The sequence below is a fragment of the Camponotus vicinus genome, unplaced genomic scaffold, assembly GCF_025532165.1.
Source record: "Camponotus vicinus isolate PSW18456_S1 unplaced genomic scaffold, iyCamVici1.0 SCAF_12, whole genome shotgun sequence".
NCBI lineage: Eukaryota > Metazoa > Arthropoda > Insecta > Hymenoptera > Formicidae > Camponotus > Camponotus vicinus.
The window spans coordinates 4,218,942-4,232,635 of NW_028141948.1; the positions used below are offsets into that span (position 1 = coordinate 4,218,942).

Genomic DNA, 13,694 nt, shown 5'->3' on the forward strand with positions numbered 1-13,694 from the left:
AAATTGATGCGGCTTCAGTTCTGCCACATCCTACAACAGTGTCACGACACTTAGCAGAGATGGCAGATGAAATAAGACTAGAAATAATCCCGAAAATTAAGACAGCTATAGCCGAAAAACAGTGCGCCATGACTTGCGATTTGTGGACAGATAATGATCGAAAATTACATTACTTGACAATAACAAGTAGTTATATTGAAGAAATTTTACATAAATGGAAACTTAAAACAAATGTAATATCAACCACCAAATTTCCAGATACTCCTAAAACAGGTGAAAATATTTTATTAGAAATACAAGAGCAAATATCGATGCTTGATATAACTGACTTGAAAAATATCACTTTTGTCACTGATCAAGGATCAAATATAAAAAAAGCTCTAGAAAATTATAAACGATTATCTTGTTTAGCGCACTGTTTAAATAAATCTTTACGTCATACTCTGGACGAAACATTTTTAAATGAAGAAGTACCTGATGTCTTTTTTTCCATCCAAAGCGCACGAAGAATTGTAGGCTATATGAAAAGATCAGGCTTAGTAGTCCATCTTGAGAAAACTTTAAAACAAGATATTGAGACAAGATGGAATAGCATTTTCATACTGTTAAACTCTTTTCACACACAGTATGAAGAGATTGCAAATATTTTATTAGAGAAAAACAAATATTATATGATATCCGCATATAAAAAAATTGATGGAGGAAATAATAAATTTTTTAAAACTATTCAAAGATGCTACGGATGATTTAGAAGGAGAAAAAGAACCGACACTTTCACTCGGAGTTCCTTGGACTTACTCATTATTGAACAATTGTAATATCACAAGTACTGATACTGAGGTAATTTTTCAACTTGCTTGTTAATTTAATAATGTGACGTTTAGAACACATATGCGCGCGCGCGCGCGCGCGCACACACACACACACACACACACACACACACACATATATACATATGTTTAGAACATACATTTAATTTATTGATGTTTAAATTACAGCCAATGCAAAAAATTAAAAAACGAGCTGAGAAATTTTTAATGGAAAAAGTATTAAATGAACTTCAAGATATTCATTATGTATCTACATTTTTACATCCAGCATTTAAAGAACTTTCAGTCTTAAGCCATGAGCAAAGAGTAAAATTTCACGAAAATGTTAGATATATGTACAAAGACATAAATTTTGATCAAGGAACTGTCTCAGAACCTCCGATGAAAAAGTTTCGAGAATGGCGGTCAAGTAATTCTCACAAAAAAGATGAAATTGAAAAATATTTAAACATAGAATTATTAGAATGTGAAAGCATATTATTATGGTGGGAAATATATGCAAATCATCTGCCAAAGCTGGCTAAAATAGCTAAACGAATTTTTTGTATTCCTGCTACCAGTGCAGCTAGTGAAAGAAATTTTAGCAAAGCAGGACTTATTATAACAAATCGACGTAGCACCATTGAGCCTGATCGCGTAAATGATATTTTACTTATTCATAATAATAAGCTGTCTTAATTTTAAAAATACATATAGATTTTTTAATTTCATTTTTAATTAATTATTTAATTAATTAATTAATTAATTAATTTAATTTTTATTTTATCGTATTATATTTTATTTATATTTTTACTCTATTTTATTTTATTTTATTTCTATTTTTATTGTATTTTATTTTATTTCTATTTTATTTTTTTTTTAATTTTTATTGTATTGTATTGTATTTATTTATTTAATATATTTTTATTTTATTTTATTGTATTTTATTTTTTTATTTAATTTATTTAATTTATTTTTATTTTATCGTATTATATTCTATTTATATTTATATTTTATTGTATTTTATTTTATTTCTATTTTATTTTTTTTGTATTTTTATTGTATTGTATTGTATTTATTTATTTAATTAATTTAATTTATTTTTATTTTATTGTATTATATTTTATTTATTTATTTTATTTATTATATTTAAAGTTTTACATGTTTTATTTGCACACACATACATTTCGGATAATATATATATATATATACACACACATACATATTCACATTTTCAGCTCTATTTTAAATGTATTTTGTTATTAAATGTATTGTTAAATGACATTAATTTTTCTTATTTTATTACCTATTTTATTCACAAAATTTATTTATTATTAAAAAAATTTATCTTATTATTTTTTTCATTTTATTTTATTAATAATTTTTAGATTTAAAGCTAAAGTTGTTTAAATAATTAAATAGCAAAAATGCAATTTTTTTCACGAATTTATTGTCATGTGTTGCGTACAACACCGAGTCGTTTCGATTTTGGTTGCTGAATCCTGAATCTTACCTACCCCCACTCCATCTAATAGAACATCGAGACTCGGGAGTCTCGCGACTCGCTCGTTCTCGAGCGTTTATTCTTGATAACAACGCTCCCGATAATCTGAGTATCGAGAATCCAGTCTCGCTGGCGAGAACGAGTGAGAGCAGATTTGCTCGCCTCTACTACGAACATGTTCTACTTCTTAACTCTGGATCAGAAGTATCCTTTATTAATGCTACCACTGACAAAGTGAAAGCGGCTAGTCTATCATTCCGATTAATCGATGAACAGATTAATCTCGCAGATGGCTCTCCGATTTTCACCACGATCGATCTAATAATTAAGTTCGGGAGATTTAAAGCCAGAAACCTGTTCCATGTTCTGTTCACTTTAAATTGATATTCTCATGCTGGAGGCTTGCCACGGCCCTATTTAGGACCAATCTGCCACTGTTATTGGCACAGTGGGGATTATCATTATTTACTACGAGGGTGAATCAAATATAAACCGGAATTATTTTTTTTTAATTTATTGAAGCATTATAAAAATACAAACATATAAAGTTATTTTTCTACATAATCTCTTGACTTGGAAACACATTTTTGTCAACGAATAGGTAGTTTTTTTATCCCGCTATCGTAAAATGAAGGTGGTTGTGACACCAGCCATTCGCGCACGAACGTTTCGACAGCAACATCATTGTCAAATCTTTGTCCTCCAAGTGCTTCTTTTAGCGGTCCAAACAAATGATAATCGCACGGCGATAAGTCCGGACTGTAGGGAGGATGTTCCAGTGTAGTCCAGAACAAACTCTTAATTTTTTGACGAATTTGGACAGCTGTATGAGGCCGGGCATTGTCGTGAAGCAGGATAACGTCTCGGATTGGAAGTTCGCGTCTTTTCCGATGATATGCAAGTTTTGTTTCGTCCAAAAGTTGGCAATCCTTTCCAACCTTAGAATCGTTAATCGGCGGTCATCCTCGAGAAGGCGGCCAACAATGTGAATATTCTCCTCAGTCACGCTGGTCCTCGGGTGACGTCGGTGACCTTCATTTTCAACTGCTTCTCATCCTTCTAAAAATTGTTTGTGCCATGCGTACACTTGAGTCTTCTTAAGCGTGTTGTCCCCGAACTGTGTCTTAAGTCTTCTCAAAATTTCGGACGGTTTTACGCCCTCTGTCGTGAGAAACTTGATAATAATCCGTTGCGCAACGGACGAGGGTACCTCTTGCTTTGACATCGTGATACTGACTAAAGAAGCGGTAATGTAAAATCCCCTACGGGGGGGGGGGATCCCCTTCCAGTATCACTACCTATAACGCTCAGAAGCCACGCTCCTCTCCGTTCACCTCACGGCGCGTAAAAAAATAATTCCGGTTTATATTTGATTTACCCTCGTATATTATTATTATTTACTAGAGGAATCTTGAGGAATGTGGTCACTCTACGGCGTTGTGCTTGTCGGTGCTGTTTCTTACGGAAGGCCAGTCGGAAACCAGCATGCAGTGCACGCGAATACCTCCACCGGCATTTATTTGGTCAGCGAGCGACCTTTCAATGATCTTCCGTGGCAATTGGCATTGTATCTATTGAGCAAGATACTAACATCGCTCTGGAATCGCATATCACTGTGTTAAAAAGCAGCATTAGGTGTGAGGTCTGGATAGCTCAGTGGTCTAGAGCAGTTGCCCGGAAAGCAAAAGACTCGGGTTCGATTCCCGATCCAGCGACTTGCACCTCACATATTTTTCTAGTCCACGAATATTGTTTTCTAACAATTATTCGTTGGACTGAAAAGTGTGTGAATGCTCTCTCCACAGGATATGCGTCGATGACGTTGCCATGGATGGATTCTGTCGCTCGTTGATCAAATGGGCGTATAGACACGTCTGACCTCCTCCCACATACATCCCTATCTTTTCTACAACTAAATTTAATAAAATTTTAGTTTATAGTGATCTTAATTAAGATTTTTCTCTTTTGTGAAAATTAGTGAAGAATTAATTTAATATTTTGCATATGTCATGCGATAAATAAACGGACATAAAACAAGCGGCTTTTGTCGTTACCATAAAAAACGGGCATAATTTATTTGCATTTTTTTATTAGTATAAACTTTATGGCTGTGACTTAACCTTTCATTACATCATTGTCATGTCATAAACGGTTTATCATTATTCTCTATTTAAAATATTTAGCGCTCTTATAGAAGGTAACTTTCTATATTTAAATTTTTCTGTATTTAAATATTAAATTTTCAACAACAATGAATTAATTAGAATATTAATGTTTGGTGTCTATAATTCAAACAGATGTTAATAAAATTTTGCAAAATATGAGTTCTGTTTGTCTCAGATGGTAAATACAGACTTTGATAGTTATGATGATCTATCAGAATTGCCTTCTAGGAAAAAGAAATTAGACACCAACCAATCTATAATAAAAAAATATTAAAAATAGTAGGAGTCTTTACCAAAATTTAAAGATTGGCTCGATCGAGTACGAAAGGGCAGAATTACTTTCATTGTAAAGTTTGCAGAGGGTGGAAAATCTGAAGCAGAAAAGCACTCAACGAGAAACATAAGAACATATTTTCACAGTAAGAAGTCATCCCTCTATTACAAATTTTATCAGTCACTCTTCAGCATCTTTTGTCGGAAAAGTTATTAATGCCAAAATATTCATTGCTACATTCGTGTTGAACACAATATTTTGTTCAATGCAACAAGTCATATGCCAAAATTGTTATTAAACCAATGTTCAGAAGTACCAAAAAAGTAACTTTAGATAGAAAATGTGCTGCTTATTGAAAATGTTATCGGAAAAGTGTCTCGTAACAATCTTTGCGAATTTCTGAGATATAATTCATTTTCTTTGCTCGTAGACGAAGCCACAGATAACACGTGTCGAAAACATTTGTGTTTGGTTATACGCACAATAGATGATACATTTGTGACAACTGATATATTTTTTTGATCTCATTGAGCTTAGTGATGCTACAGCTGAAGTTTTTCTTTGTTTGATAAAATTATACATTCGTTTGAGAGGATAATAATATATAGTTCGAAAAAAATATAATTGATTTTGCTTTGGATGTGCAAACGTAATGATGAGAAGTAATAATTCTGTAATGTCCCGATTTCACACTTTAATTCCCAATTTATTTATTCTTAAATGTATTTGTCACAGTTTTCTATGTGCTTCTACGACATGTGAAAAATTACTTGTGTATATTGAAGTCCTAATCAGAGATATTTATAATTATCCAAATATTAGTCTTAAAGGAACCAAAGCCTTTATGAAGTTTCAAAAATTTGCAGAATTAAAGCCTTTAAAAACATTACATCCAGCTCAAAAACTCGCTGGTTATCTTTATTACCGATAGTTAATAGACTTATTGAATATTATAATGCTCTGAAATTTTTTCTATCAAGATTAAATATTTTCTGAAAAATTGAATTATTCAAGATAAATTCTAGATAGATTCCATGATCCAATTACTTATTTATACTTGAGTTTTCTTGAATTAATTTTGTCTTTTTTTTAAAGATCTAAATCGAGAAATGTAGAGAAACTTCAATTCTCATATTCAATGTTCTCGCATAAAAATCTTATACAGAATCATTTGAATGTTATATAAAACCAGATTATTTAGAAAAAACTCATTGAAAGTGTTCAGAAATCCAACAAATTTTCTATCCCTCGAAGAAATATATTTAGGAGGTAAAATTTTCACAAAAATATCTAATTGTTCATTAGATCTTGAAAAATTAAAAACGTTTCGCTCGGATTGTTTCGTTTTTTGGAAAGTGCTAATTAAATTTATCGGCAATTACTCTTACAGAAACTCAAAAAACCTCGAAAAACTTTATTACAACTTTAAATTTTATAAATTTTGAAATTTTCTAGGTAAAAACCCTTTCCTCAATTACACACATGTATCCTCTTTTTCGTTATTAATAAAAGAAGATGATTACTATTGATTTGGAATGGAGACAGTTAACAAGCTTTCATTTGATCAACTTATGTAAACTAAGATGAATTTGATATTCAATCATTGTCTGTTAATGACTGCTGGAAAAAATTAGTATGCTTAAAAAAGTAGACGGGTCTCTGCTTTAACTTAAATTATGCAATTTCGTAAAAAAATATTAATATTACCTATCCATCATCACCACTCTAGCGCTAGTATTGAAAGAGTTTTTCTAATGTAAAATTAATTTTAACAGATCGGAGAAATCGATTAAAAATAGAAACTATTGTTGTAATTTTCCAAAAGAGCAGTTAGCACTTGCTATCAGTTTATTGTTACAAGCACCAAGTCTTATACAATAAATCAATGTACAATCATGACAAGGAGATAAATAATGCATTAAGGGAGGACATACATTCAGAGACCAAAAATAATCTTATATTCATGAATTTTTTTCTCAGAAAGTATTAGAATTATCGAAACGAGAATTTTATCAATTTATTACATATATTATTATATTAGTATAATGTTAAATTTTTATTAAAATTAACTTATTTTAACTTATTAAAAATTAACTTATTAATTAGTTCTTTAAAAAGTATGGCAGATATCACTGCTCGTGTCAGACGTATCTGCTGCTATTGCGCTTTGCGGTAATCAATGTGCCACCTATATGGTTCAATTGAAACAAAAAAATCAATTGATTCTTAAAATATATGGATAAATCTAGTTTTTATCGTAGCCGATTTTAAAAATTCGCAATATTTAAAAAATTGCGTTCATTTGAATATAAGGTGAATTTTGCTTAAAAAATAAATTATTTTTTGATTATAAAAAAAGAGGTGTAAAAAAAACTTGTAACGTTGCGTTTCCGGTCGCGATACAGCTCGCCGGGATCAGGAGTTCTTGTGTCAGGTTAGAGAGAGAAACGTCACGAATCTACTGAAATGTGCGTGTATATTTATTGAATGTAATTGTATTTTACAATGTGTGAGTTGGTATGTGTGCGATATGTGTGTGTGTGCGTGTGTGTGTGTATGCGATATTCGAATTAATTGCTATTAACCAATGTTCGGTTTTATAAATCGACGTTCGGGTTTTTGTTGGCGTTCCCGATGTGTAACGGGTTTCCCGCTTTCGGTTTTTGCGCGTGTTGACGCACGGTTTTTGTCTGGCACGGCCGTCAGTTGTTCGCCGGGCTTTAAATTCGTACGCGTGACAAGTGATTACAAGTGATTTGCTCGCTGTGTTCGAAATCTTTTATAATGAATTTATCTGCGTGCTTGCCAATTAATCGTGACAATTTAATCGACGCCGGTTCGGTATGTTCGCGATACTTTTGTTACAAATTTATTCGCGCGTCAGACAATCAATCGGAATCGGTTTGCTGTGTGTGGTCGTGGTTTTCGTATTATTACCGATGTATTTATGCGTGGGCTGAACAAGTCTTCTTCAGGGGGGTCGCGTGCGCCTGGTTTTCCAAGATCGCGGTGTAAGATGCTCGGATATGGATTGATTCGAGAGGACGGGAGTATCTCACGAGAACACTCGTCGGAGGCGACTTTCTCTCCACCCCGGGACGTTTTAAGATACTCAGGCGGTGGAAGGAACGGTGTCGGCTGGCGGGTCGAGAACGCTCGGCGGAACTGGAGTTCTCCCTCCGGTCCGATCGGCAGCCTGGTTGTAAGTTAGGAGATACCTTTGAGAGCGATGGGGTGGAGTAGCCCTCCACCTTTTCGTCTCTTTTCTCGGTACCTGTGGGATTCGGGTACGGTTCTGGATGGCTCTGCGCTGTACTAGCGAGAGAGGATTCGGAGTTGTCGTTCTTTTGCGAAACCCGCGTGAGACGAAGTGTCTTTTCTGGCCGACGACAGCCCCTTTTATACGGGGTGGCTCGCATGTGTCGGCGCAGACAGTACAACCCTTCCGAGCGGTGATGGGGTTGCCGACAGGGGCCGTCTACCCGGCGTATCGTCGGGGCCGTTCGTCGTTTCTCGGCGATCTTCGGCCGACGAATTTTAACGGTTTTAAAATTGTGAGCGCACTGCGTCCCTGCCCTTGCCCGACGGGTGGTCGTCGGGCGGCAGCTTCCGGTCGGTGGAATGGCCGGGAATTGTTGGGGTGATGCGTTTTAGACGCATCGTTACAAACTTACCATAAAAACCACGTAATTTCATGCTGAATAAGTAAAAAACAGTCGAATCCGATTAGAAATCTGAACAGAATCCGATTTATTCAGTGGTTCTCGAGATATTTTAGTTACTGATTTTGAAAACAGTTTCGAAAAAAACGCGTTTAAAGTTTTAAATATATTTTTAAACAATATATCAGTGATTTTTTTGACTTATATGGAATCATTTACTCTAGAACTATATAGTGAGTCCTCTGCAGACATAGCAGCCTCTATCAAGCCTGGCTTGTCTACGACATAATATTGCCTCCTTCGTTATGTCTTAAGCGATGTGCTCCGCTTTTATTATTCGGCGCGAAAGCAAAAGCATATTGATGCACATTTGGTCCTGCAGCGATGTTCATTGCTTGTATGAATTGATTTGCAATAGTGATTTTAAATTTTAAATCCGAATCTATGTGTACTTTCTGCTTTGAATGTTATATCTATCATCACAATGTTTATATTTCACACTCAGATGTTGCCATGAAATGAAGTTCAATATTTTATATTCAATATTTGTTTCTTCTGGCACAAACCCATTACTACCGTTTTTAACTTTTACTTTAGCGAAAAGAAAACAGATGCAGGTGCTACGGCGCCTTGTCATATAATGTTTGCCCACCGCCAACCGTGAAACTGAACGCCTACCTCTTTAAAACGCTATAACTGTTTTATTTTTTTTAATTTCGACTTTTAACTATAGAAATATATTCTTAACATAAATATATTCTTAACTATCATACTATAAGAAAATGCAAAAATTGAAAAATCAATTTTTTTGACTAGTCTGGGTATATGTCCCTCCTTAAGTGATGACGAAGAAGTATAAAAGTTTTTAATTAATAATTGTAATAACTTTTTCTCATTTTTAAAAAGAAATTATGGACATATGATTAAATTATTTTTAAATTTTGATTATTATTATAAAAATATATTACAGCAAAACAATATAATAATAATTTGTTGTTTTGAATAAATGTGCAATATTATTATAAATGTTATAAATAAAATATGTTTAGTTTCAAAATAAAATTATTTTTCTTTTTAACATTTACTTTCCAATCATAGTGTACCTTTTTCCATGTTTTATTCTTTAATTATAGTGTTTATTATCCTTTTATTTATTATAGTGTTTCTTATTTTTTCAATTATTTTTATTTATTATTGCTATGAGGTTAAAATTTATTAGTTAATTTGTAATTATATCAACAAATAAAACATTTTTAATATAAATTATCTATAAATTACGAAAGTATTAATATTAAGGATATGGGAGGATAGGAAACGGCTGTTTAATTGTAGGGTGCGTTCAGATCTTAACAGAAAAACAGAAAGCAGAAAAACAGAAGCCAATCAGAATTCGCGCTGTAGTCATAGTTTTTATTTTTTACCCCTTTTTAATATATTGTTTATATATGCTTACTACCAGCGCGAGTTTTGATTGACTTCTGTTTTTCTACTTTCTGCTTTTTTGCCAAGGTCTGAACGCGCCCTCAGGTTAATATTAAGGCTTATCTATAATGGCAGTAGGCAATAAGCGTAGGTATTAGAGGTAAAATATTGACTAATCACAGTTGAATGTGATAAGAATAATCAACTATAATTAATTCATTTTTACTCTTATTTCTTACAGTTCTACGTTTACTGCCATTGCAGACAAGCTTTCATGCGACAAGCATGCCGAATGTTTCATTTGCTGTCGAAAGCTCTATCAGGCAATAGTCTCGTCCGACAATATTTGTCGCGCGATGTATATAATATGGGAGCGTCCCGTTTAATCACGTTAATATTGATCACGACCCCAATTGACCACGTTGATATTGACTACGTTGATATTGACCATGTTAATATTGACCACATTGCGATTGATCACGGTCCCAATTGATCACGGTCCCAATTAATCACGGTCCCCATTGATCACAATATAGTAACCATGTTGCGATTGACCACGGCTGATATTAACCACAGTCACAATTGACTATGTTGCGATTGAGCACGATCCCAATAATCACGTTGATATTGGCCACGGTCTCGATAGACCATGTTGATATTGATCTGCTGTCTTTAAATTGAAAATAAACCTATGTTGGACAAAATTGACCTTGTTTCGCACTGAAGACACGGGTCGATATGTGTGGAAAGTTGCAAACCCATGTAGAATTGTATAATTATAGACCTTAGTGTGCGTAAGAACTGTGGTCAATCGAGACCGTGTTCAATCAGGACCGTGGTCAATATTAATGTGGTCAGTTGAGACCGTGGTTAATATTAAAGTGGTCAAACGGGCGCCACTCATATAATATTAGGCTTAAGCCCAGTTTCACAATTCCCGATTAGCTTAATCGATTGATAATTTCATTGGATTTGACCAATCATATTTGTCATTAGGTACGATTGGTCAGAATTAATCAATCTACTATGCACACTTAACCAATAGTTTAAATTAACTAACGGCTATAGAACTGGGCCTTAGGATCAGTTTTGAAAGTCGTTTCGGGATTTTCTGCCTGATTTAAGGATAAAATAATGGGATTTTTTATTTCTTCATGTGGCAATACTAATACGAACTCCCGTGTCTATTAGCCTTCCGGTCCAGGGAATTCCAATCTTCGGTCGAGCGTCCCGTCTCATTTTCAATTTTCTTGTTCGCGTCGGAAATCGACTCCTCGGCGCAGTCAGCGGGGCTTCGGCCACTGCGCGGGGAAAGTCCCCCTCTTCTCTCGCTTTGTCAGGCACGGCATTCTTGTCTTATAATATTGGGGATCTACTGAATTAGTCAATGGACTGGTCGACTAAAATCAGCCTTTTTGAAGACTCAATCCCGCACTTGTCAACCGCCGTTTTCACGGCGCCCGTTAATAGCCATTATTACAATTTCTGTCAACAGTTGTTTTTTATTAACTGCTGTCATTAACTGCTGAGCTTTCATTAACTGCTGTTTTCATGGCTATCTATTCTCCCGACCACTATATCCGTCGAAGTTAAATTTCACGTCCAGATTTGTGTATACGCCCATTTTGTATATCTGCGTTCTTTAGCTTTAAATTCTGATACGGGCTCCCGTGTCCACTTCGCATCTATGTCCAGACTTATATGCGCCCACCTTGTATATAATCAGTTCGTATTCTCTAGCTCCATATTCAGATTGTACACACTAATCCAACTTTATACCACCTTACTGAATAAAACCATACTAACAATGTAATCATGCAGCTTCTTTTTCTATTCTGATATAGGCGAGCCGATCCGTGGCGTTAGAAAAGGTGTTCCGTTATAATTTTTTATAGCTATGCTAATACATATTTAACTTTAAATTAGTACAGCCATTATTCTCTCTGAGGCTCGAGCAACAAATTCAAGAATTGATCAATAAATTAGTAACAAAAGAGTATTAAATTTATGTATAAGTTTGTTCGAATGTGCTAAAGTGGCCGTGCTAGCTTAAACGGATTTAATTGCTCCTAATAGCATAATTGTTTATAATACAATTAGATTTAGATGCATAATTTACATGCTTGATACACAAAATGCAAATAATTACATGTATTTATATGTATACATACACATATTTCGGTATTCTTATATATTGTAAAATATCCAAAATTTAATATCGCATTTTTTTGAAATTATTTTGCATGTGTCTTTTGATACATATATCTTTGCTTTCACATACAAAAAACTTTCTCCAATTATACAAATTACATATATACACATGTATCTATATGGGTACTATATGGGTAACTATCTATTAATTACGTAAATGAAATATAAATTTCAAATGCATTGTTCTTTCTTTAAGGGGATCCTAAAGCGATGGGCGAACTCCGACCGGATTAGCGCCCCCATCTAAACGTAACTAAAAATGTTGATAATATTGATAATATTGACATTTTTAATTCCACCATTACCGACATTATTATTGAAACATGCATAATATAATAGAAAATGCAATCTTTTGCATTGCGTTCAATATATTGAAATGAGATAATATCATATTTTTATTGATTTATACAGGGTGGCAGGGAAATTTTGACAGTCCCGAAGTGTGAAGGTAGATTGGCTCAAATTAAGAAGGAAGCTATTATACTATTTTGCGATATTCGCAATAATTAACGAAAAATTAATTAAAAAAGATCGACCAATGCGCGTGGCTCGAAGCACACGATGGCGAAGGCGGTCTGACTGTAACATAATGGCGGCGCGCGGCGAAGCGATGATTGGGAAGGGGAGAAGCCTTCGCCACGCGCTTACACACTCATCGCTCCTCCCCTCCCCAATCACCGCTTCGCCGCGCGCCGCCATTATGTTACAGTCAGACCGCCTTCGCCGTCGTGTGCTTCTAGCCACGCGCATTGGCCGATCTTCTTTAATTAATTTTTCGTAAATTATTGCGAATATCGCAAAATAGTATAGTACCTTCCTTCTTAATTTGAGCCAATCTACCTTCTTACTTCGTGAAGGTCAAAAATTGCCTGACACCCTGTATATGCATGCATATATGTAATATATTTTATATATGTATAAAATATATATATATATATATATATATATATATTAAATATATTATATATATGTAAATATATTATATATATAATTGTTGTATATGCAAATGTTTATATACTTGTAATATCAATTTACAAACATTTACATTACATTATATATTTATCTCATCGCGAATATGAATAGAATAATGAATTTATTCATTTTTTCAATTTACAATTTCTGAATATAGAGTAGGCCCATCTGTCGCCCATTCTTGTGAGATGCAATATACCTTTTTCGTCTCTCCAATTTTAATTAACGAAGATAATCTTTACATTGAGATTTTTTTAGATCGCCTCTGGGATAAATATTTTTTAATTATCACAGCGCTCATATAAACCGCATCGGGTATAAAATATTTTTAAAAACCAGCACACGAATAGATCGCCTCTGGGATATATATTTTTTAATTATCACAGCGCTCATATAAACCGCATCGGGTATAAAATATTTTTAAAAACCAGCACACGAATAGATCGCCTCTGGGATAAATATTTTTTAATTATCACAGCGCTCATGCAAACCGCATCTGGTATAAAATATTTTTAAAAACCAGCACACGAATAGATCGCCTCTGGGACAAATATTTTTTAATTACCACAGCGCTCATGCAAACTGCATTTGGTATAAAATATTTTTAAAAGCCAGCACACGAATAGATCGCCTCTAGAATAAATTTTTTTTAATTACCATAGCGCTCATACAAAC

The 13,694-nt window shown here is 33.9% G+C and overlaps 1 protein-coding gene and 1 non-coding gene across 3 annotated transcripts in view; both read left to right on the forward strand.

The window, feature by feature from the left end:
* LOC145962956 (uncharacterized) overlaps positions 1-13,694 on the forward strand; it is a 176,882-nt gene that overhangs the window by 49,461 nt on the left and 113,727 nt on the right. The window lies entirely within an intron of this gene.
* Trnas-gga (transfer RNA serine (anticodon GGA)) lies at positions 3,956-4,030 on the forward strand. Its single transcript has one exon. It is a non-coding gene; the product is annotated as a tRNA-Ser (tRNA).